Raw genomic sequence first — 21,412 nt, forward strand, 5'->3', positions numbered from 1 at the left:
CTCTGCTGGAGGCCTTGGGAGCTCAGCCCAGCGGACTCAAAGGACCGAGTTCCACAGCGGTCTGTTTTCCGTGCCTCCCTTGGGCTGTTGTGGTGTATGGGGTTAGTGTAGACAAAGAATGCAAAGAATGAAACCCTAGAGTCAGAATCTCTCCCGCATCACACGGAGTGGAAATCCGGGTCTCATTCATCATCTTGGTGCAGTACCCAAGCAAGGACCCAGATACAGTGCCTGCATCAGGAGAACATATTATTTGCAGTACAACACAAAATTAACTTTGGTTCACGGGAATGCTTTGGAATGGGCTTACCAAAAATGAGATGGACAAGTGCTGTTGAGATTTTAAGACAGGAGTGTGGGAAAACATTTGCAGAAGCAGGTCTTGGGCAGGTCCAGGACCAAAGAACAGTTTCTGTTTGTGTGGGGAGGATTCTAATGCCGGAAGGAGAGTGATGCAATCTCCCCTTTCCCCCGATCCTATAAGAACAAACAGAGTGGAGGGCTGACAACATGTGAGGATTATCCAAGGCCCACCGCAGATATACAGCAGAAGAGCCCGGGACAATAGAAAGAGCTGAGTCCTGACGTTGGTGATCCTGATGACATTACAATCAGTGGCTGTGGATGAAGCCAGTTACAAAAGACCACATGTGTGACATCATTTCAGCAAAATGTCCGGAACAGGCAAATGCATAGACTGAAAGCTGACCTCAGGTGTTGGAGAGCAGGTTTCCGACCAGGGTGGTAAAAGTCTTGAGGAATATTGTGTTGTCTTTTTTCTGAGATAGGGTTTCTCTATGCAATAGTCTTGGCTGTCCTGGAGCCCACTCTGTAGACCAAAGTGGCCTCAAACTCACAGAGATTCACCTGCTCCTGCCTCCCGAGTGCTGGGATTAAAGGCGTGTTTGTGATATCAAAATGTCTGTTAGAAAGGTTAGAATCAGGCTGAGGAGATGACAGGTGATAAAGTTCTTGCTGTGCAAACAAGAGGAACTGAGTTTGACCCCTAGCACTGATGTAAAAACTGGCCACAGTGGCATGTCCCTGTAATCCCAATACTGAGAAGGTGGAGACGGGGATTCCTGGGGCTTACTGGCCAGCCAGTAAGTAAAGGCTCTTGTTAGCAAGCCTCATAACCCGAGTCCAATCCCCAGGACCCATGAAGTGGAAATAGAGAACCAACACTGACCACATAGACACAACATAGCAGAAATACACCCATACACATATACGTACATGCACAAATAAGTGCAATTTTACAAAAGAAAAAAATGTACTAAAACCCATTAAATCCTACATTTTTCTTTGTTTTCCCCTCCTCCAAACAGAGACTGTCACTGAGTAGCCCAGCCTGGCTTCAGACTCTTAATCCTCCTACTTAGCTTTCTGGATAATGGGGTTACAGGAGAATCCCACCCCTCATAGTGATTTGCACCCTTTAGATAGGGCAATTGTACAGCATGTGAGTATCTTAATAAGGTATAGTGACTTATGCCTATAATACTGTCACTCAGGAAGTTAAGACAGGAGGATTGCTTCAATTAAAAAAAAATTTGAGTCAAGAGGTGGTGGCACACACCTTTAATCCCAGCACTCAGGAGGCAGAGGCAGGTGGATCTCTGAGTTCGAGGCCAGCCTGAGCTACAGATCAAGTTCCAGGACAGCCAGGGCTACACAGAGAAGCCCTGTCTCAAACAAACAAACAAACAAATGAAATAAAATAAGTATTTATGGGGCAGGAGAGATGGTGAACTATTAGGAGTATAGGCTGTTCCTGCAAAGAACCTGGGCTGGGTTCCCATCACTCACATGGCAGCTCACAACTGTCTGAAATTCCAATTCTTTTGGGAGCCAATGGCTTCTTTTGACCTCTGTGGACACTAGGTATACACATAGTTCACATACATAGATACAGGCAAAATATTCATGTACATAAAATAAAAATAAAAGAATCTTAGGTAACGTATTGTGACTGTGTGCACGCAAACAGGAACGTGTGTCAAGACAGGTGCGGGCCATTATGAGGAGTGTGAGCACCTGGGTGTCAAAGCGCAACTTTGTAGCTCTGGTTCTCTGCCTCCCACTCTGTGCCTTCCAGGGGGATGAGCTCTGCTTGTCAAGCTGGCAACCTGCTGAGCCATCTTGTCTGCCCAATTGCTAAAAGTTTGAGGCCAGCTTGTGTTATGCAGTGAACACAGGCTAGTTAGGACTACACTGTAAGACTTTTAAACAAACGACCAACCAAAGGGTGGAGACGGAAGGCTCAGTGACTCCAGCTTCTGGAGTGGCCTTGAGTCCAGGACATCCAGTCTCACGGTGACATGACTGTCACCTACAAGAGACCAACAGAATAAGTTGAGGAGTTTTGCTTATTTCAGTACCTGAGGACCAGAACTCAGCTTCCTGCATGTTGGGTAAGTGATCTCTTCAGCTTTGGGGCTAGTTCATAAACTAGGACCACGGTTTCTGATTCTCTCTCTCTTACACACACACACACACACACACACACACACACACACACACACACACACACAAACACACACACGAGGGGAGGCTTGTCATCCCCTCAGACATCTTTCATTAACTCATTTCCCTGTGGGCACTAGCTTTGTGCAGATGTCAAGGCTCCGGGTCCCCGAGCTCCTATTTTGCAAATTGTTTCATCATCATCATTAGCTAGTATTTACCATGTGCTTCCCCTGTGCAGGTCCCTAAGCTAGACTCTGGGAACTGTAGGGTTTACAGACGTCAGGGAGGGGAGGGGAGAACACAGGGGCAGCCAGGGACACCGAGAGAAACCAACTGGGCCTCAGCTGCGGGGACACTGTGCCCCAGTGTGGCATTCCTTCCCTTGGATGCCCCAGGCTGCCCTGGGTACTCATGGACCTCTTTTGCCCACAGGTACCAACACGCCACCCAGTTGGGGGAAGCAACCTCTTCCTGTTGCCCATGTGGTGCACACTGAGGCTTGCCCATCGCCCTGTCTCTTCCCTTGATGACGCTTGTTTCACCATGTGTAAGGACGTGCCACATGTTAGTACCCCGAGGCTGCTGTGACAGATGACTGTAACTGGGTGCTTAGAACAATGGAAGTTGATTTTCCCCGCTCCGGACATGAAAAGTCTGACATCTGGGTCTGTGCAGTGTTTTCCCACCCTCCCCAGACTTCAGGGTAGAGATTTTCCTGCCTCTCCCACTTCCAGGGGCTCTGGGGGGCCCCCCGAGCTTGTGAACACATAGTTCCAGCCTCTGTTTTCACGTGATCACCTCTACATGTCTCTGAACTTTTCTTGCCAAACTCCTGTCACTAGACTTAGGGTCTAACTTAGTCAAAGATCACCTCAAGACGTTCGATGTCACCATACCTCGTGGGAACAGACGGTGGACTGGTTTTCCTCAACTTGACACAAACCATAGTTACCTGGGAAGAGAACTCCCCATTGAAGGGTTGCCGCCATCAGGTTGGCCTGTGGGTATATCTGTGGGGTTATTTTCTTTATTAATGATGGGTGCGGGAGGGCACAGCCAACTGTGGGCAGTGCCACCCCTGGGCAGGTGGTCCTGGGTTTGTATAAGAGGCTGAGCAAGCCTTGGAAAGAGAGCCAGTCAGCAGTGTTCTTCCATGGTCCCCGCTTCAGTTTCTGCCTCCAGGCCTCTGCCTTGAGCTCTTGCTCTGACTCCCTGGGTGATGGATTCTAACCTGTAAGATGCAATAAACCCTTTGCTCCCAAGCTGCTTTTGGTCATGGTGTTTTATCACAGCTACAGAAAAGCAAGTTAGTCCTGAGGGGAAGTGGGAGACAGCCTAGAGGTGGCCCAGAGTCAGTGTGCCTGGCTCTGTAATGTGGGTGTAAAAGGACCTTGGGGTGGGGGCTGGGCTGAGTGATACACCCATAGATGATCTTAACACTCTGGGGGCTGAGAAAAAAGGGCTGTGAGGTCATCTTGAACTACACATCAAGACTTAAGTCTAAAAAAAATGGGTTAGATAATAGCTCAGTTGACAGTGCTTGCCTACCTGGTATAAAACCTGGGTTCAATCCCTAGTACTGCCTACTAGTACTGCTTAAACCGGACATGGTGGTACATACCGGTCACCTTAGCACTTGGGAGGTGGAGGCAGGGAGATCAGAATCTCAAGGCCATGCTCAGCTCCTTAGCAAGACTGAGGCCAGGCAGGGCTATAATACATGAAACCGTGCCTCAAGATAAGTAAGCAAGTAGATGAAGGGCTGTGAGGAGAGCGCGCCGGGAGGGAGACACGAAGAATGGGCAGAGGCGCGTGTGTCTTCTTCCACAGTCCCTCCCACGCTGTGCTTGAGGATCCTGTGCTACAAAATCCAGAAAGGAGAAGTGGGGCTCCCCCCTTCAAGCTGCACTTGCCTGTGGTCTCCAAGGCCCAAGGGATACACAGGTGCTTGTTGCCACTCTGAGGCTCTGCAGGGGTGGCATGCCTGTGCCCATGGAGCCTCCTCAAGCCGGTTCTCACTCCGTCTGTCAGGAGCAGCATCCGGCTCATGAGTTTAGGTCCCGAGAGCTGCTAGGCAAATAGATTGGTGGAGGGTGGAGGACAACACATCCCACCCATGCCTGATGCTGGACTGGAGGTTCCCCCGCACCTGGGTCAGGTCAGGGGGTGTGGCCCCCCTCTGCCTCCCAAGTGCTGGGAGCAAAGGCGTGCGCCACCACTGCCTGGCTCCCCAGCTTTCTTTTTCTCTACCTCTTAAGTGTGTGTGTGTGTGTATGTGTGTGTGTGTGTGTGTGTGTGTGTGTGTGTGTGTCCATCCGTCTTTGGAGGTCAGAAGACGGATTCTGATTCTCTGGAATTTGAGTACAGGCAGTTGTGAACAGCCCAATGTGGGTGCTGGGAACTGAACTCTGGTCCTCTGAGAGAGCAGCAAGCTCCTTTAACCACTGAGCCTCCTCATCAGTACCGCTTTTCTTTCTTTTCTTCATCTTCTTCTTCTCCTTCCTCTTCCTCTTCTTCAAGATTATTTCAGGATTTTGTTACAGCGGCCAGCTGAGACCGCCTCACCACTCAGTACGCTATGGGTAAATCAGCCTAGGTCCCTGATGGTTATGGGGTCACCACTCTTCTGTGGGTGGATGGAAGGCCAATGTGTTTCATCCTGTCCCTTGTGACTTAAAGTGTAGGAACTTCCCCATGGGAAAGGCCCCACTGGGGTGCTGGGCTCCTTGTGAGGGGTGGGCTCCCCACCACCAGTGTGTATTGTGGGCTCAGGTGGCGTCTCTCTCAGTATAGAGACAAAGTGGCCTTTTGTAGGACGATGTTGCAGCGGCGCTGGTGACATTGAGCCCGGACTGCCCTTGTACTCCATCCTACTGAAACCCTGCCTACCTCATTAGAGTGTGAAGTAAGACTCGGTGATGGAGGCCGAGCCGCGAGTTTTATTTGTTGAAGAGAACTACTGTCGGGCAATGAGCACATCATTAGGGGCATAATCAGCACACGGTTTTGTCCCTCTGGGGCTGCTACATCTTGTCAACAGGTGGGATCCCAGCAACGGCCCCGGGGGAGCCCACACAGGCAGCAATTAGTGGCTAATGAGAGGCCTGAGTGGCTGTTCAACCAGAGCAGTGGTCTGAAGGGGACATGAGCTGCTGTCACTGTGGATCGTGTGCCCTGACCCCAGGCCTCCTCCCAGCTGAGGTGTCTGATTACGGACGATGGTTCTTTTGTTATTTTCACATTTATTCATTTCTATTTAAAAAGGTCTGTTTACTTGTTTTCTTATTTATGTATCTGTTTATTGTGTGTATGAGCAAAGATGTGGAGGTCAGAAGATGATTTTGGGGAGTTGGTTCTCTCTCCACCCTGTGAGTTCCAAGGACCAAACTTAGGCCATCGGGCTTGGCAGCACATGCTTTTACCCACTGAGCACCTCACTGGTTCTATTTATTTATCTTTAAGTCAAGTATTTATTTTATTCTAGTTTTTTAATTAAAAAATATTTTTCTCATACAATATATTCTGATTATGGTTACCTCTCCCCCTCCCCCTTCCAGTTCCTCCCCCGCTTCCCTCCCATTTAGATCCAAACCCTTTCTGTTAGAAAACAGTCCCCCAGCCATGCACACGCCTTTAATCCCAGCCCTCAGGAGACGGAGACAAGTGGGTCTGTGTGAGTTTGAGATCAGCCTGGTCTATAGAGTGAGTTCCAGGACAGCCAGGACTACACACATACGCACACACACACACACACACAAAACAAAACAAAACAAAACAAAACAAAACAAAACAAAACAAAACAAAACAACCCTGTCTTGAGAAACAGAAACAAAACAAAAATACAATCTCCATACAAGCACCCCCCCAAAAAAAAGATAAAAACAAACAAATCAGAATAGGACAAAACAACAAACAAGGGAAAAAAGCCAAAGAAAAAGCACAAGAAACACATATAGACACACGCATTTGCACACACAAAAGTCCCATAAAAACACAAAACTGGAAGCTGTTATGTATATGCAAAGGACCTGTAAGGTAAGAAAAAAAGCCCCAATTTTATATTATGAGATGAAGAACCTGCCAGGTGGTGGTGGCGTACAACTTTAATCCCAGCACTTGGGAGGCAGAGCCATATGATCTCTGTGAGTTCGAGGCCAGCCTGGTCTACAGAGTGAGATCCAGGACAGGCTCCAAAGCTACACAGAGAAACCCTGTCTTGAAAAACCAACCAACCTCCTCTCTCTGTTCTGTTCTCTCTTTCCCCCACCATCTTTCTCTCTCTGCTCTCTGCTTTTCCCCAGGCCTGGTTCTTTTGTCCACCCCTCCCCCTTCCTAATAAAGCTCTGATACTGTGCGGGGGTGGGGGGGTGGGGGGGGTGGGGGGTGGGGGAGTGGGGAACCAACCAACCAACCAAACAAACAAACAAAAAGAGATGAAGAACCTCCAAAGATGAGGTTGGGTTTTTGTGTGACTCCACTGGAGAAAACTAATTTTTTTATTTGCAAGTGGCTATCAGTTGGAGCCAGTTTCTAGGTTAGGGATGGGACATGCGTCCACTTCTTTCAGCTCTAGAACCCCATCTGGTACAGACCTGTGAGGGCTTTGTGCATGCGGCCACAGCCTCTGTGAGTTCACATGATTTAATTTTAAAAATTACTTATATCCACTGATTTATTGTGTAATGTATGTATGTATGTATGTGTGTGTATATATGTGTATATATATAATGTATGCCACAGTACACATGTGGAGTTCAGAGGACTAAGTATGGGAGTCTGATCTTGCTTTTCACAATGCGGGTCCTGGGGACTAAACTCATGTTCTTAGGCTTGGCTGCGAGCCTTTATCTGCTAGACCATTTCATGGGCTCGTTGTTGTTGTGTTGTTGTGTGTGTGTGTTCACATGTGGTAGACAAAGTATTCACGTTGTCAGGCTGGACTGTCTCACTGGTCCAGTATTTTGTGTTTCAGCCAGCACCTCATGGAGCCCAGGTTGTCCTAGAACTCACTCCGTAGCCCAAGTTGACCTTGACCTCATGGAATCCTCCTGCCCCAGCCTCCTGAGATTACAGGCACATGCCACTATACTCAGGCCTCCTGGGGTTCTTGAGCGGCCCGTTCACATTCTCCAGCAGGGCACAGTGGCACACAAATGGCGCCTTTCCTGGCTGATGCTCTATGAACGCTGTGGAAAGGGAGGAGGTAGCTGGGGTGGTGTGCAGCTCATCTCTGCTGCAGAACTGCGAGGGGAGAGAGTGCGCGGGTTCCTCGTATCATCGTGTCTTCTGCACACACTGAGCAGGCTGTGTGGGGCGCTGGGAGGGGCACGGGGCACCTCGGGTACCCACAGTAGATGATGCATCTTAGGCCTGCTGGGAGAGTTGCCGAGACCTTTCCTTTGGACAATGTGCAGTGGGCAGGAGACCCTGTGGAGGTTTCAGTCGCTCTGCCAACCCCATCTACTGCCACATGGTTCATCCCCTGCCCCCATCCTTGAGAGGGTGTAGCCTGGGCACTGCAGTATGTAGCAGTAATCTCTGAAGGTACAAGCAGGTCACAGGAGGGCTTCATACTGTTCACCTGTCTCCCCACATCTGGACACTGTGCCTCTACCTGGATTGTTACTAGGTAGTGTGGTCCTTCATTCACCCCTTAACCTCTCAAGTTTTTCTTTGCTGGGACTCAAGGCCTCAATCATCTGAGCCTCTGTGCTCAGTGTCCTCAGGGCAGGATGGGAAAGTGGAGGGAGGGATAAGGGGAACCCCACTCTTCTTCTTCTTCTTCTTCTTCTTCTTCTTCTTCTTCTTCTTCTTCTTCTTCTTCTTCTTCTTCTTCTTCTTCTTCTTCTTCTTCTTTTTCTTCTTCTTTTTTTTTGGTTTTTTGAGACAGGGTTTCTCTGTGTAATTTTATGCCTGTCCTGGAACTCACTTGGTAGCCCAGGCTGGCCTCAAACTCACAGAAATCCACCTGCCTCTGCCTCCCGAGTGCTGGGATTAAAGGCGTGCGCCACCACCGCCCAGCGAGTCCCACTCTTCTTGTTGATCGAGACAGCCCCGCTTGGTCCACATGTCTGCTCTTGGGCCCTGAGAGTACAGAAGAGGCGAGACAATGGAGGTCATTCTCAGTATACAATAACCAGATGGGAAGTATTTCCTGTGACCCCCCAGAAGTCAACACAGCAACTCATCCTTGAAAGAAGGGGGTGGTCACCATGGGGCTGGCACTGTTCCAGGAACTCCTCAGTAGAAAAGAAGACCCCAGAGTATTTCTCAGCCCAGAGGCCACCTGAGGATCACTGCAGGCCACTAGGACATTCCTGCCACTTTTGGGGGACAGTATTGAGAGACCAAAGTAGATATCTGTAGCTAGAGCTTTTCTGCCTTGCCCACAGTCAGGACAAATCTCTGTCACCCGCCAGTCCCACAGCCTCTCAGACCCAACCAAGTAAACACAGAGACTTATATTGCTTACAAACTGTATGGCCATGGCAGGCTTCTTGCTAACTATTCTTATATCTTAAATCAACCCATTTCTATTAATCTATACCTTGCCACGTGGCTCGTGGCTTACCAGCACCTTCACATGTTGCTTGTCATGGTGGCGGCTGGCAGTGTCTCTCTGCCTCAGCCTTCCACTTCCCAGAATTCTCTTCTCTGCTTGTCCCGCCTATACTTCCTGCCTGGCTACTGGCCAATCAGTGTTTTATTTATTAACCAATCAGAGCAACACATTTGACATATAGACCATCCCACAGCAGATATCAGTATCCAAGCTCAGAGTGTGTTCTGCCCCTGAACGCCTGCTGCTGGCTGAAGTCTCCCATGAGCCTCCAGGGGATCCTCAGATTAGCTCAGATGCATCCAAACCAGCAAAGCAGAAGCTTGTCTTGTCTACATCCTCAGATGGGCCTAGAGATCACCTGCCGAGGAAGAAGTCTGACCCCGAGAAAAACCAATGAGCAAAATAAATGACCTCAAAGTCATTTTATGTCATCAAAGAGAAGAGGGCACTTGTGCCCAGCCTGGCAGCACACACACTTTGCAGGAGACCTTCCATGCCGGTGGGCACAGAGCTTATGGGTCCCCAACCAGAGGGGAAAGAGAGTCAATAATGCCACACTGTGGGCAGAAGTTGGGAGGCTGAGTTGGGGGTCCCTTCTACATGTCGGAGGGTCCCGCCATTCTTTGCACTTGTATACGTGCAATCTATTTATTTATTTAGGTTTTTTTTTTTTTTTTTTGAGACAGGGTTTCTCTGTGCAGCCCTGGCTGTCCTTGAATTCACTCTGTAAACCAGGCTGGCCTCGAACTCACAGAGATAGGACTGCCTCTGCCTCCTGAGTGCTGGGATTAAAAGTGTGCACCACTACTGCCCAGTCATATGTGTGCAAATTTTATTTTAAAGTTCTGTGTCTACCAGGGCCAAGCCTGGCCCATGAACCCACCAGCTGTTCAACCTTCTGTGAAGAGCTACCTGGCATCTTTGGCTCTGTTTGCATCTCTTGCTCTGGTCCTGTTACATACTGGGCTTTTAACCCTTCAGATGCTGAGAACATCTTCCCCCTATTTGATACCCGCTACCATTTCCAATTTGTCTACCGAATAACCACATTGGTGAGATTTCAACATGCCGTTTCTGCTGGGGGCTTTCTTTTTTTTCCCTCTATTTCTTTTCTCCTATTAATTACTGAGCTTTATCATGCATGCCTTACAGCCCCACACCTGAAGTGGGCCGAGGTTTGAACCCAGGACCTTTCACATGCTAGGCATGAGCTCTCCCACTGAGGCATCCACCTTCAATGCAGTTGGTACCTACCTGCTTTGCTTATAATGTGAACCAGGGTCTTGCTTTATTTTTCTTTCCATAATTCATCAGATTCTACAACATTATTTGTCCAATAGGACTGTCCTTCCACAGCTTTGGAGGGTCCTCTTTCTCCTGGATGATGTTTCCACATGAACATGATAATGTGTGTGTGTGTGTGTGTGTGTGTGTGTGTGTGTGTGTGTGTAATATTAATCTCTAGTTGGTCCCACCATCTGTTCCTGTCTTAATCACTGTGGCTTCACCTTTTAGTATCTGGTAGCTTGCTCTTCTTTTTAGAATATGAATGGAATATTAGTGTGTGTGTGTGTGTGTGTGTGTGTGTGTGTGTGTGTGTGTAAGTGTGCGCTAGTGTACTTGCACATACCTGGGGAAGCCAGAAGATGTTGGATTTCCTGGAGCTGGTGGAGTTACAGGTGGTTGTGAGCTACCTGATATGGGTGCTGGGAACTGAACTCAGGTCCTCTGGAAGAGCAGCAAGTGCTCTTAACCACGGAGCTCCAAGCATGCTTTTTAATGTGATAAAATATATTTAGCACAAAACCAACTGTTTTGATCATTTTTTGTGCATTGTTTGGTGATATTAAGTACTTTCATTATGTCATGTGACCACTCCACCATCCATTTCCAGAAAATTGTCCTTATCCCACAAAAAGACTCTGGACCCAGTAACCAACAGTTCCCCAACATTATCCTCCAGCCTCTAGTGACTTCTGCTGTTATTGTTGCTCTGGATTATCCATTCTATTTAACTAGGACAGTGTGATATTTGTGGGTCTGTGACTGGCGACTTTCTCTGAGCACAATGTTTCTAAGGCCATCCACGCTGTAACAGGTATAAGAATGCCAGTGTCCCCTGGGCTCAGTCATGGCCTTTTGTAGGTTGTTGTCTGTTTACCAATGGTGATGGGCACTCAGATTGTTTCCAGATTCCCTGAGATACAATTCATATGCTGCATAATCCACTCTTTCAGAGCACTCAACTTAGTGTTAGTAGTTATGTTGATACTTTCAAATAAGCATCTCTGTCTGTCTGTCGATCTATCTCTCTATCATCTACATCTAGCTATCTCTCATTTGTTTGCTTGAGACAGAGACTCACCATGTAGCCCTGCCTAGCCTGAAAATCACTATGTAACTCAGACTGTGCTTAAACTCACAAAAATTGAGGCTGGAAAGATGGCTCAGTGGTTGAGAGCCCTGGCTGTTCTTCCAGAGGACCTGGGTACAATTTGCAGCACACACATGGCAGCTCACAACTGTCTATAACTCCAGGATCTGACACCCTCACACAGACATACATGCAGGCAAAACATCAATGCATATAAATTCATAAAAAATATAAACAAACAAACAAACAAACAAACAAAAAACCAACTCACAAAGCTCCTCCTGCCTCTACCTCTCACGTGCTGGGATTAAAGGGGTGTACACCACACTCAGCCATCTTCTTCCTATTGTCCTATTGTTGAGGCAGCACCTTACACCATTGATTTCAGACTTTCCTCTTTTTTTTCTTTTTGAGATAGGATCTCATGTAGACCAGTCTGGCCTTGAACTTGCTATGCAGTTGAGGCTTGTTGTCTCTTCCTCCCAACTGCTAGATTACAGGTGTGCACCACCATGACCAACTATTTTTAAAACTTTTATTACTTTATTTCGTGTGTGTGTGTGTGTGTGTGTGTGTGTGTGTGTGTGTGTGTGTGTTTTGGGGGGCATACATGGAGTATGTGTGGAAGTCAGAGGACAATTTTTAGGAGTAGGTTCTTTTCTTCTACCTTAAGGTACCTTAAATATATACAATTATTTATTTACCAATTACATTAATAAGAGTAGGGGAAATTAGGTTTTTCATTTTGTTTTGCTATTTGTCTTTGAGATAGGGTCTTACTATGTAGCTGTGGCCTGAAACTTGCTACATAGGCGAGACTGGCCTTGAACTCATAGAGATCCAGCTGCTTCTGCCTCTCAGTTAACGATGTGCACCACCACACCTGGCTTTAAAAAATATTTTTTAATGAAAGAATTAGGGCCATTGAGATAACTCAGCAGGTTAAGGCACTTGCCACCACATCGGACGACCTGCGTTTGACCTCTGTAACCATCTGGTAGAGGGAAAGAACTGACTCCTAAAAATTGTCCTCTGACTTCCACACATACTCCACAAAGAACGATGAGCGTCCAAGGTGACAGGCCAGACTCTGAGCTGGCCCATGCACACTGTAGACTGGAATTGAAATGCCACACCGGCCCCATAAATACCTACACTTACTATGCATCCACTAGTTTATCTTGTGGGTGATGTGTGCTCTCAGGTGTGAATGATAGCAGGCCGGAGGATGCCAGGAAACAACCTCAGGTATGGGTTCCGCCTCCCACCTTGTTGGAAACAGGGTCTCTTTGTTGTTTGCAGCTTTGTGTGCCAGAGCAGTTGGCCCGTAACTTCCTCCTGTCTGCACCTCCCACCCCGATATAGGAGAACTGGGATCATTCTTTGTGTTGAGAGCAGTTACGGGCATCTCTGGCTGTCTTGAAATGTACAGCTAACTGTTGTCAATCATAGTTACGCAAGGTGCTACAGACGCTTCCAAGTCATTCCTCTGCCACCATCCTCTCCCTCTAGCCCATCCCTCCCCTCCCCCACTCTTCCTAGTCACACTGCTTTAGCTGTAGGAAACAACTCTTATTTGTTGAGATGAAATGTAATCCCCCTCTCCTCCTTCCTCCTTCCCTCTCCCAGGACCCGCGTTGGTCTTAAACTCCAGGGCTCCAGTAATCTTCCTGTCTCAGTCTCCCAAGTAGCTGGGATTATAATAAGTACATGGTATCAACTTACAACAAACAACTTAAACATTTTTAGGTTATTCTTTTTAATTATGTGTATGTGTCTGTGTGGGGGTTATTTACACATGATTTCAGGTTCTTGATGAGGCCAGAGACACGGGATCCCCTGTAGTGTAGTTGGAGTTACAGGTGGTTGTGAGCCCTCTGATGTGGGCGCTAGGAGACAGACTTAGGTCCTCTAGAAGAGCAGTATGGCTCTTAGCTACTGAACCACCTCTTCAGCCTTCTACAAACTTCCTCCTCCTCCTCCTCCTCCTCCTCCTCCTCCTCCTCCTCCTCCTTCATTGTTGTTGTTTTGTTTTTCAAGACAGGGTTTCTCTGTAGCCCTGGCTGTCCTGGAACTCACTCACTCTGCAGACCAGGCTGGCCTCGAACTCAGAGATCCACTTGCCTCTGCCTCCTGAATACTGGATTAAAGGCATGCGCCACCACTGCCCACTCCTCCACAATTTTCTACGGGTCATGGCTGTTTGTTTATTTTTTGTGTGATGCTGGGGACAGAGCTCCAGGCCCCACTCATGCTAGGTAAATGCTTTCCCATGAGCCTCACTCCTACCCCAAACCAGACTGAGTGGCATGTACTTTACATGCAGGAGAATTCACCACTGTCACTTCAGTGAGGATGTGTCTCACTGTCATTCAGAGAGAAATGTCATATTTCCTGCGTCACTTTTTCTGAGACACTGTAGCCCAGGCTGGCTTAGAACTCACAGCAGCCTGTTGCTTCAGCCTCCAAAGTGCTGTGATTACAGGCCTGCATCATAACTCCCTGTGGAAACTTCTCTGATCTTTGGATCATTAAACTCAAATGTTGAATTCCAAACATTTGGGATTTTTCTAGCTGGATTACTGACTTCTAATCCTGTTGTAGTCAGAGAGCATGCTCTACAATTTGTTTTCTCTCCTTCCTTCCTTCCTTTCTTCCTTCCTTCCTTCCTTCCTTCCTTCCTTCCTTCCTTCCTTCCTTCCTTCCTTCCTTTCTTTCTTTCAAAGATTTATTTATTTATTATGTACACAGAAGAGGGCGCTAGATCTCATTACAGATGGTTGTGAGCCACCATGTGGTTGCTGGGAACTGAACTCAGAACCTCTGTAAGAGCAGTCAGTGCTCTTAACCTGAGCTGTCTCTCCAGCTCTCTCTCTCTCTCTCTCTCTCTCTCTCTCTCTCTCTCTCTCTCTCTCTCTCTCTCTCTCTCTCTCTCTCTCTCTCTCTCTGTCTTTTGAGACAGAGACCTGAGCTGTCTCTCCAGCTCTCTCTCTCTCTCTCTCTCTCTCTCTCTCTCTCTCTCTCTCTCTCTCTCTCTCGGTCTTTTGAGACAGGGTTTCTCGTTTAACAGCCCTGGCTGCCCTGGAACTCGCTTTTTAGACTAGGCTGGCCTCAAACTCACAGAGATCCATGTGCTGGGATTAAAAGCTGTGCCACCACTGCCCAGCCACACTCTACGATTTCAATCCTTTTAAAGTAGAGACTTATGTAGCGTTCCGAATGTGGTCTGTGTTGGGGAGATCAAGTGTGTGTGTTGTGCTCAGAGCAGTGTGTTTTGCCTCAGTCAGCTGTGCCCTTCTGTACCTGCTGGTAAAGGTCATCCCATGTTTTTGCTCGAGACAATTTCTCCTTATGTAGCCCAGGCTGGTCTCAGAGTCCAGTCCTCCTGCCTCTGCTTCCTGAGCCCAGAGACTACAGACCTGGACTATTGCACCCAGCCTTCTTTTACCTTTAAGCCCCGTCCTTATATTTAAACCCTGTCCCTTACTGACAGTGCATAGTTTAGCCTCCTCCTCTCCCCAAATTCCTGCCAGTTGATGTATGGGTTAAAAATTTTTCTTTTAGTATCTTTTGAGACAGTATCTTTTTATGTGGCCCAGGCTGGTCTCCAACTTGTGATCCTTCTGTTTCAGCTTCTTGATTGGGATATTGATTTTGTTTTTTAGTTTATGATGGTGAGGACCCAACTCACATGCTTGAGCATGCTAAGGACACCCTTTCCAACTGAACAGCGTCCTCAGCCCCCAAACGTGAATGAGTGTTTGACCTGTAGGTATGTTCGATGCACATTGTATATGCCTGTGTGTAAGCAGGGTGCAGGAAAGGGTGTTGGATCCCCCAGAACTGGGGATATGGACAGCTGTGAGCACCACATGCATGCTAGGATTTGAACCCAGGTCCTCCACAAGAACAGCAAATGCTGTTAACCACTGTACCATCTCTTCAGTCCCCTCACCCTGCCCTGTGCTTCTACATTTTTTAAAAGTTAAAAAAACCGAAGAGGATAATATTGGTGACGCATGAAAACTGCCCCTGAATATACTTTAATTGGCACACGGTTGTGTCACCAATAAGGTTTCATGACTCTGCTCCCACAGCCATGGAGTGGAGCTGGAGGGATGGGGGAGCTGGAGGGACGGGCTCCCTGTTTTTCTCGACTGCCTGATGCCTGCTGCAAGTCATGCAGAAACACCGACGGCTGAGGCCACGTGTTCTCATTGTGAGATTCACGTTCTTTTATTACCGAGGCTCATCATGTGTGAGGGGGAACCTGGCTTTTTGGTGGACCAGACCGGCAGTCAGAAGTGAGCGCTTGCCCAGCCGGCAGCAGGCCCCAGGGTTCCAACCATAGTGACATAAAACAAACACCAATCAGACGGCAAAGTACTGCGTTTGGGATGTAATGAGACCACAGCTGCTGTCACCACAGGAAATGTTCCCACTCCACCGGAAAGCTAGTCAGAAAAATTAGAAAGTTCAAAAATAGAACATATTACCATAGCAGAATATCTTCACAGAAATAAAAATTAAAAAAGAAAACAAGGCTACAACCCAATGACATTCATTTGTAAGTCAAGCGAGAAGTCAAGCTGGATTGCAACATTTGAGGAAGCAGCTTCAGAAGAAAGAGTTTTGTTTATGGATATTTATGTAAGAGCAGCTGTTCTGAGAGAGAAGGATGTTGGGAGCAACTTCAATAGCGCCTTAGAGGAAGCTGGGGAGCTGACTTGGAGAAGCTTCTGACAAGCCTGTGGACCTGAGTTTGATCCCCAGAATCCAAGCAATCCCAGCATTGGGGAGGCAGAGACAGCCGGCTGAAACAGTGAGCTCCAGGCCAGTGAGAAAACCTGTTTAAGACAAAACAAAACAAAACTAAACAAACCCCAAAACAGCAGGGTCGGCAAGATGGCTCAGCTGGGAAAGGTGTGTGTGGAACCTGATAAACTGAATGCGAGCCCTGAGAACTCATAGTTGAAGGAGGAAGCTATCACACAAGTTGTCCTTTCTCACACGTGTGCTGTAGACCACACACACACACACACACACACACACACACACACACACACAGAGTCAACTATAAAATAAACAAGTAAGCAAGTCAGGTGTAGAGTCCACGTCTATAATCCCAGAACTCAGGAGGCAGGAGGCTGAGGTATGAGGGTCACAAGTTCAAGGCCAGGCTGAGGGCTACAATCAGACACCGTTTCCAGAAACGAACAAAAAATAAATACAAGGTAAACTCAAGAATGAGATCTGAAGTGATCTTCCTTGGCTCATAGTAAAATCCACCGTTGTCATGAGACTGGCAGCCCATTTCCTGGAGGAGTCATGGTCTCTAGGCTGAGCTCGGAGGGGAAGGGGAAGGAGCCTTTTTCTAGCATCTGGTGAGGGACATCACAGGCAAGAAAATTCCCAGGGCTGTAAACGGGTCAGCGGGACCTGAGAGGGGTCTGCGGCTGCGTTTTTGGTTGATGTCGGAAAAAGTGTGTGGGAAGAGAGACTTCGGGGATGGGTGGGGTGGGTGGGGGCTGCTCTACCGGGCTGGGAGGTGGGAAGTGCAAGGAAACAGAGCTCCTTTCTTGCTCACCATGTTAATTTTCAGCGGGTTCTCTCCCTATGGGAAGTGTTCAAGCATCTCTGAATTGTTGAAGTCAACTGTGCATTTCGCTTTCACCACTTCTGAGACCCTTTGTAGAAGCAGGTACTGAATAGTAGCCTGCCTTGCCCTCCCAGGGAGCAGGTCAGGGCTTCACAAAGGGCCAGGTGTGCTATGGCTCTGCCATCAAGAGCGGGGACTCTCCCAACAGGAAGGACCTTCCCAGCTGTGTTATCCAATGCTGGGGGGACTTGGTTATCAACAACTTCAGAATCAATGTTCCTTTTCTTTCTCAGCTTACTATGTCGTTCAGGCTGGTGTTAAACTCAGGGCAATTCCCCTGCCTCCTGCTTCCTGGTGCTAGGATTTCAAGTGTGAGCTACCACACCCAGCTTACAATGCTCCTCAATGAATTTAACATAAAATTACAAGGGAAAGCTGTACTTCCATGAGAAGCATGTACTAATTGTGGGAATTCCTTCTCTAGGGAGATGTAAACAATATTTACTCCTTCTTGATAAGGCCTAAGGGACTCTGGCCGGCCAGAGCATGGTGGACATGGCTCCGGCAGGCCTTGCCTTTCCCTGCATGCCCTCTGCCTTGCTAAAAACCATTAGATCACATTCCTACAGCCAGCCACCAAGGTCTATTCCTTTATTTATCCACTTCCTCCTCCCAAGGCTGACTACCAAGGTCCAGCTATCAAAGAATTGAAGGCTAGTAATCAAAAGCCCCCTTTGGCTCGCCTAATTAACACGCCCAATCAAAATCAAACACCTTATCCTGACACAGGTTTCCCTTGTACCTTTATAAACCGCTGTTTGCCGTTTTTCTATGTGCCACATCTGTGTCTTCTCTGTCCAGAGGCATCCTTTGTCCCACTCTGGGATAATACCTCTTACCCCTGTTCCCTTCTCCCTGTCTTCTGTCTTTCTCCTTTATCCCTGCCCTCTGTCCCTCTGGGACAAATAAATCTCCTTTGTGCTGAGAACTTGGCCTTGGACATCCCAATCACAAATCACAAACCAAAGTACCACTCTACTGTAGTTTACACTATAGGAACCAAGAACCATAAGTTTATTAGGTTCTCCCTCCCTTTCTCTCTCTCTCTCTCTCTCTCTCTCTCTCTCTCTCTCTCTCTCTCTCTCTCTCTCTTTGTCCCTCTGTCTCTCTGTCTCTTTCTTTTTCTGAGACAGGGTTTATTTGTTTAGCCCTGGCTGTCCTGGAACTCAGAGATCCATCTGCCTCTGCCTCCCGAGTGCTAGGACAGCTTTCTTAAAGAGTATGGATGTGAGCTTAGGGCAGGAGTGTGGGCGGTCCTAGAGCAGCTGCACTGGAGGGTCTGCACCCAGCATGGGTGACAGCTCCCTCATGGCCATAGTGATGGAGTTGGTGTGTCGTGCCCCCTCCCCAACCCATGTTACTCTGAGGCCACATGCAGTTGGAGCAGAATTGCAAGTAAGTGGAGGAGCAGCTGGATGCTCAGGTGGGGCTCCACCGACACCTCTCACCCTCTCCTTCTGTGAGGGAATGTCAGCAGTACAGAAGCTCAATGACTGCTGTCTGCAAGCCAGCAAGGCTAAGCTGACGACAGCGGCAGATGTTTTCTTCCCTAGAGGTGTTCTACATATCATGGAAGCATGTACCGTGGAAGTGTGTACAGTGGAAGTATGTAGTGTGGGAGCCTATGCCTTGGAAACATGTACCGTGGAAGCATATAATGTGCTTGCCATCACTTCAGCCACCCACACTGTTGGAATTACGAAGAACATACTTTATGTCTACCCTATGTGGTCAAGGTTGACTTCCATTCCCATGCACACTTGTGACAGGCACTTCATTTAGGTTCAAACTGATTGCTCAGAGCAAACACAAAAGGGCATTTTCACATTTCAAAGTCCATTCACCAAAATGGACCAGGGAGAGATGCATCCAAGTGATGAAACGTGTAAACTCCCATCATAGATCAGCAAGAACAAATGGGACATTTGTAATAAATTTTGATGGCAAGAAACAATAACCTCTTTATTATTATTACATTTATCTATTTACTGTGCATACGTGTGCCAGCATGTGCATGTAACCTTCTGGAATCAGAGTCTATTTTTCCTCCATGTGATCCTGGGGATTGAACTCTAGTCATCAGGTTTGGTGACAGATGCCCTTACCCAAGAAGTCATCTCTTTGATCTAAGCAACAACTTTGACACCAGGGAATACTTGTAATCCCAGCACTTAAGAGGTGGAGGCAGGAGAATCAGAAGTTCAAGGTCATCTTTGGCTTTTCATTAAACTTGAGGCCAGTCTGTGTACTTGAGGTTCTGTCTCAAAAAATAAGAACAAGGAGCCAAGTGTGATTGAGCACACCTTTAATCCCAGTACTCGGGAGGCAGAGGCAGGTGAATCTCTCGGAGTATGAGGCCAGCCTGGTCTACAGAGTGAGTTCCAGGCCAGTCAGGGCTGTGTCAGACCCTGTCTCAAAAAACAAGCGTCAGCAAGGTAGCTCAGCAGGTAAAAGTTTGATGCCTGGCAAGCTGAGTTTGATCCCTGGGCCCCACACGGTAGAAGGAGAGAACTGACTCTCAAATATGACTGTAATTTTAGAAAAATTAAAGCAAAACAATAACACAACCAATACAATTTATACTATATTTTGAATTTTACTGGTAAAAGGTGTGGACATTATTTCCCACCTTATGACACATACTCGGTCTGGCATTTTTTAGCTGTTACATCTCTGTTGATTTTGTAAGCTGACTCTTCTCCCTGGCAGTCTTGTTGAATTCTGGGCAGATTAGGGTTGGGTCCAAGTGCGTAGAATAGAAAGCCACTCCTGGAAAAAGGTCAGAGGTGGGAGCTGTGTAAACTCACTTCTGCGAACAGAAGGTTTTTGTACCTAAGGTGTTTGTGTGTGTGTGTGTGTGTGTGTGTGTGTGTGTGTGTGTGTGTGTGTGTCTGTGTCTGTGTCTGTGTGTGTGCTGGGGAATCCAGGGCCTCCTGTGAGCATTCTGTGCCAGTGGGCCATGGTCTAGTTCTTTGTGTAGGTATTAAAAACGGGGGTCTTTTAGTTTTGAGGTCTCTCCGCTAAGTGGGGACTGAAGGCTGAGAAGGACACTCTGGCATGCACCGTGGCTCTGCCTCTGCATGCCCACCAGACGGGTTGAGTCCACTCATCTCAGCTCCATGGATCTAGTCTGACCCTGCACTGGGTCTGGGTTTCAAAGCCTCTCACCTGCCCACTGCTTGGCCACTGTGATGTCCAGAGCATGGCTTGAATCTGGAAGCGTCTGGAAGGAGCTGTGGCCTGGCTGTTTTCAGCTCCCTGCTCCTGGAGATGAGCCATACTCGGAGGCCGTACTCTGTCTTGCCCTGAAGCTCTGGCAGGTGCTTTCTCAGGGTTGGCCCCCCCCCCCAAAATGGGACAGTAAGAAGAAAGCCCAAACCTGGCTGTCCCCCGAAGGTGAAGGCTGAGAGCAACTCTCTTTCCCCATGTAATTCAGGCCTGGCCCAAGGCTGTTGTAGCTCTGTACAGGATCCGCACCCACACATTCCCAGGGCGTGAGAAGCTTCTCTTCCAGATGCCTGTGCCAAGACTCATTTGTTCCCCGGACAGCCAGAGAGGCTGCACAATCTGTCCACACCTATGTCCTAGATGAGGAAACTGAGTCAGAGGAGACCAGCCTATTAGTGTTACCACGGGTAGGGCCAGCCACTGGGGACCCTAGGAGCCTGGGGGGCTGTGGTGGGTGCTAGGACTCCACACTCAGGCAAACTGAGCTGTAAGCAGAGATAAGGACTCAGCCATCTCCCTCCTGGTCAGCTGCCTTTCCCTCTCGATGTACACAGACCATTGGCTTTTGCCAGGAATGTAGACTGGTCCACACCCTGTTGCCCCAGCACATCACAGCACACTCTGCCTAACTCCATTCCAGCCTTTGGAGACCTGAACAAAGGGCTGCTCTTCCTCCTTTTCCTTCCCCCCAGGACCCGGAAGTCTTGAGCCTACAACGGTGCTGTATTGACTGTATATTCATGGCAAGAACCAAAACTGCCCCCAGCCAGATTTTTTTCCCAGGGTGCCAGGGGTGTGGCAGTCAAGGGGCGCCAGAGCGGGGGTCAGGCAGCATGTAGGTCCCACGAGGGTCATGGGGATGCCTACCAGTGTGAACAAGTCTCCTGTGAGTGACTCCCGGTCCATTTCCCATTAGGTAGCCTGCGGCTGGTTAACCGGGATGGGAACTCCAGTTCAGCTGCGGGCTCTCAGAGCAGGGTGTTAGGGACTTTCCTGGGAACCATGTTTTCTAGAACCAACTCCAGTGTCCGGACCCTTAAGGGGCTCACAATGGCCTTAAGGTGGTCACAGAGAGGGGGGAGCCTATGCTAACTCAGAGGTCAGGCGTTACACATAGCCA

Source organism: Peromyscus maniculatus, chromosome 8 (assembly GCF_049852395.1).
Source record: "Peromyscus maniculatus bairdii isolate BWxNUB_F1_BW_parent chromosome 8, HU_Pman_BW_mat_3.1, whole genome shotgun sequence".
Classification (NCBI taxonomy): domain Eukaryota; kingdom Metazoa; phylum Chordata; class Mammalia; order Rodentia; family Cricetidae; genus Peromyscus; species Peromyscus maniculatus.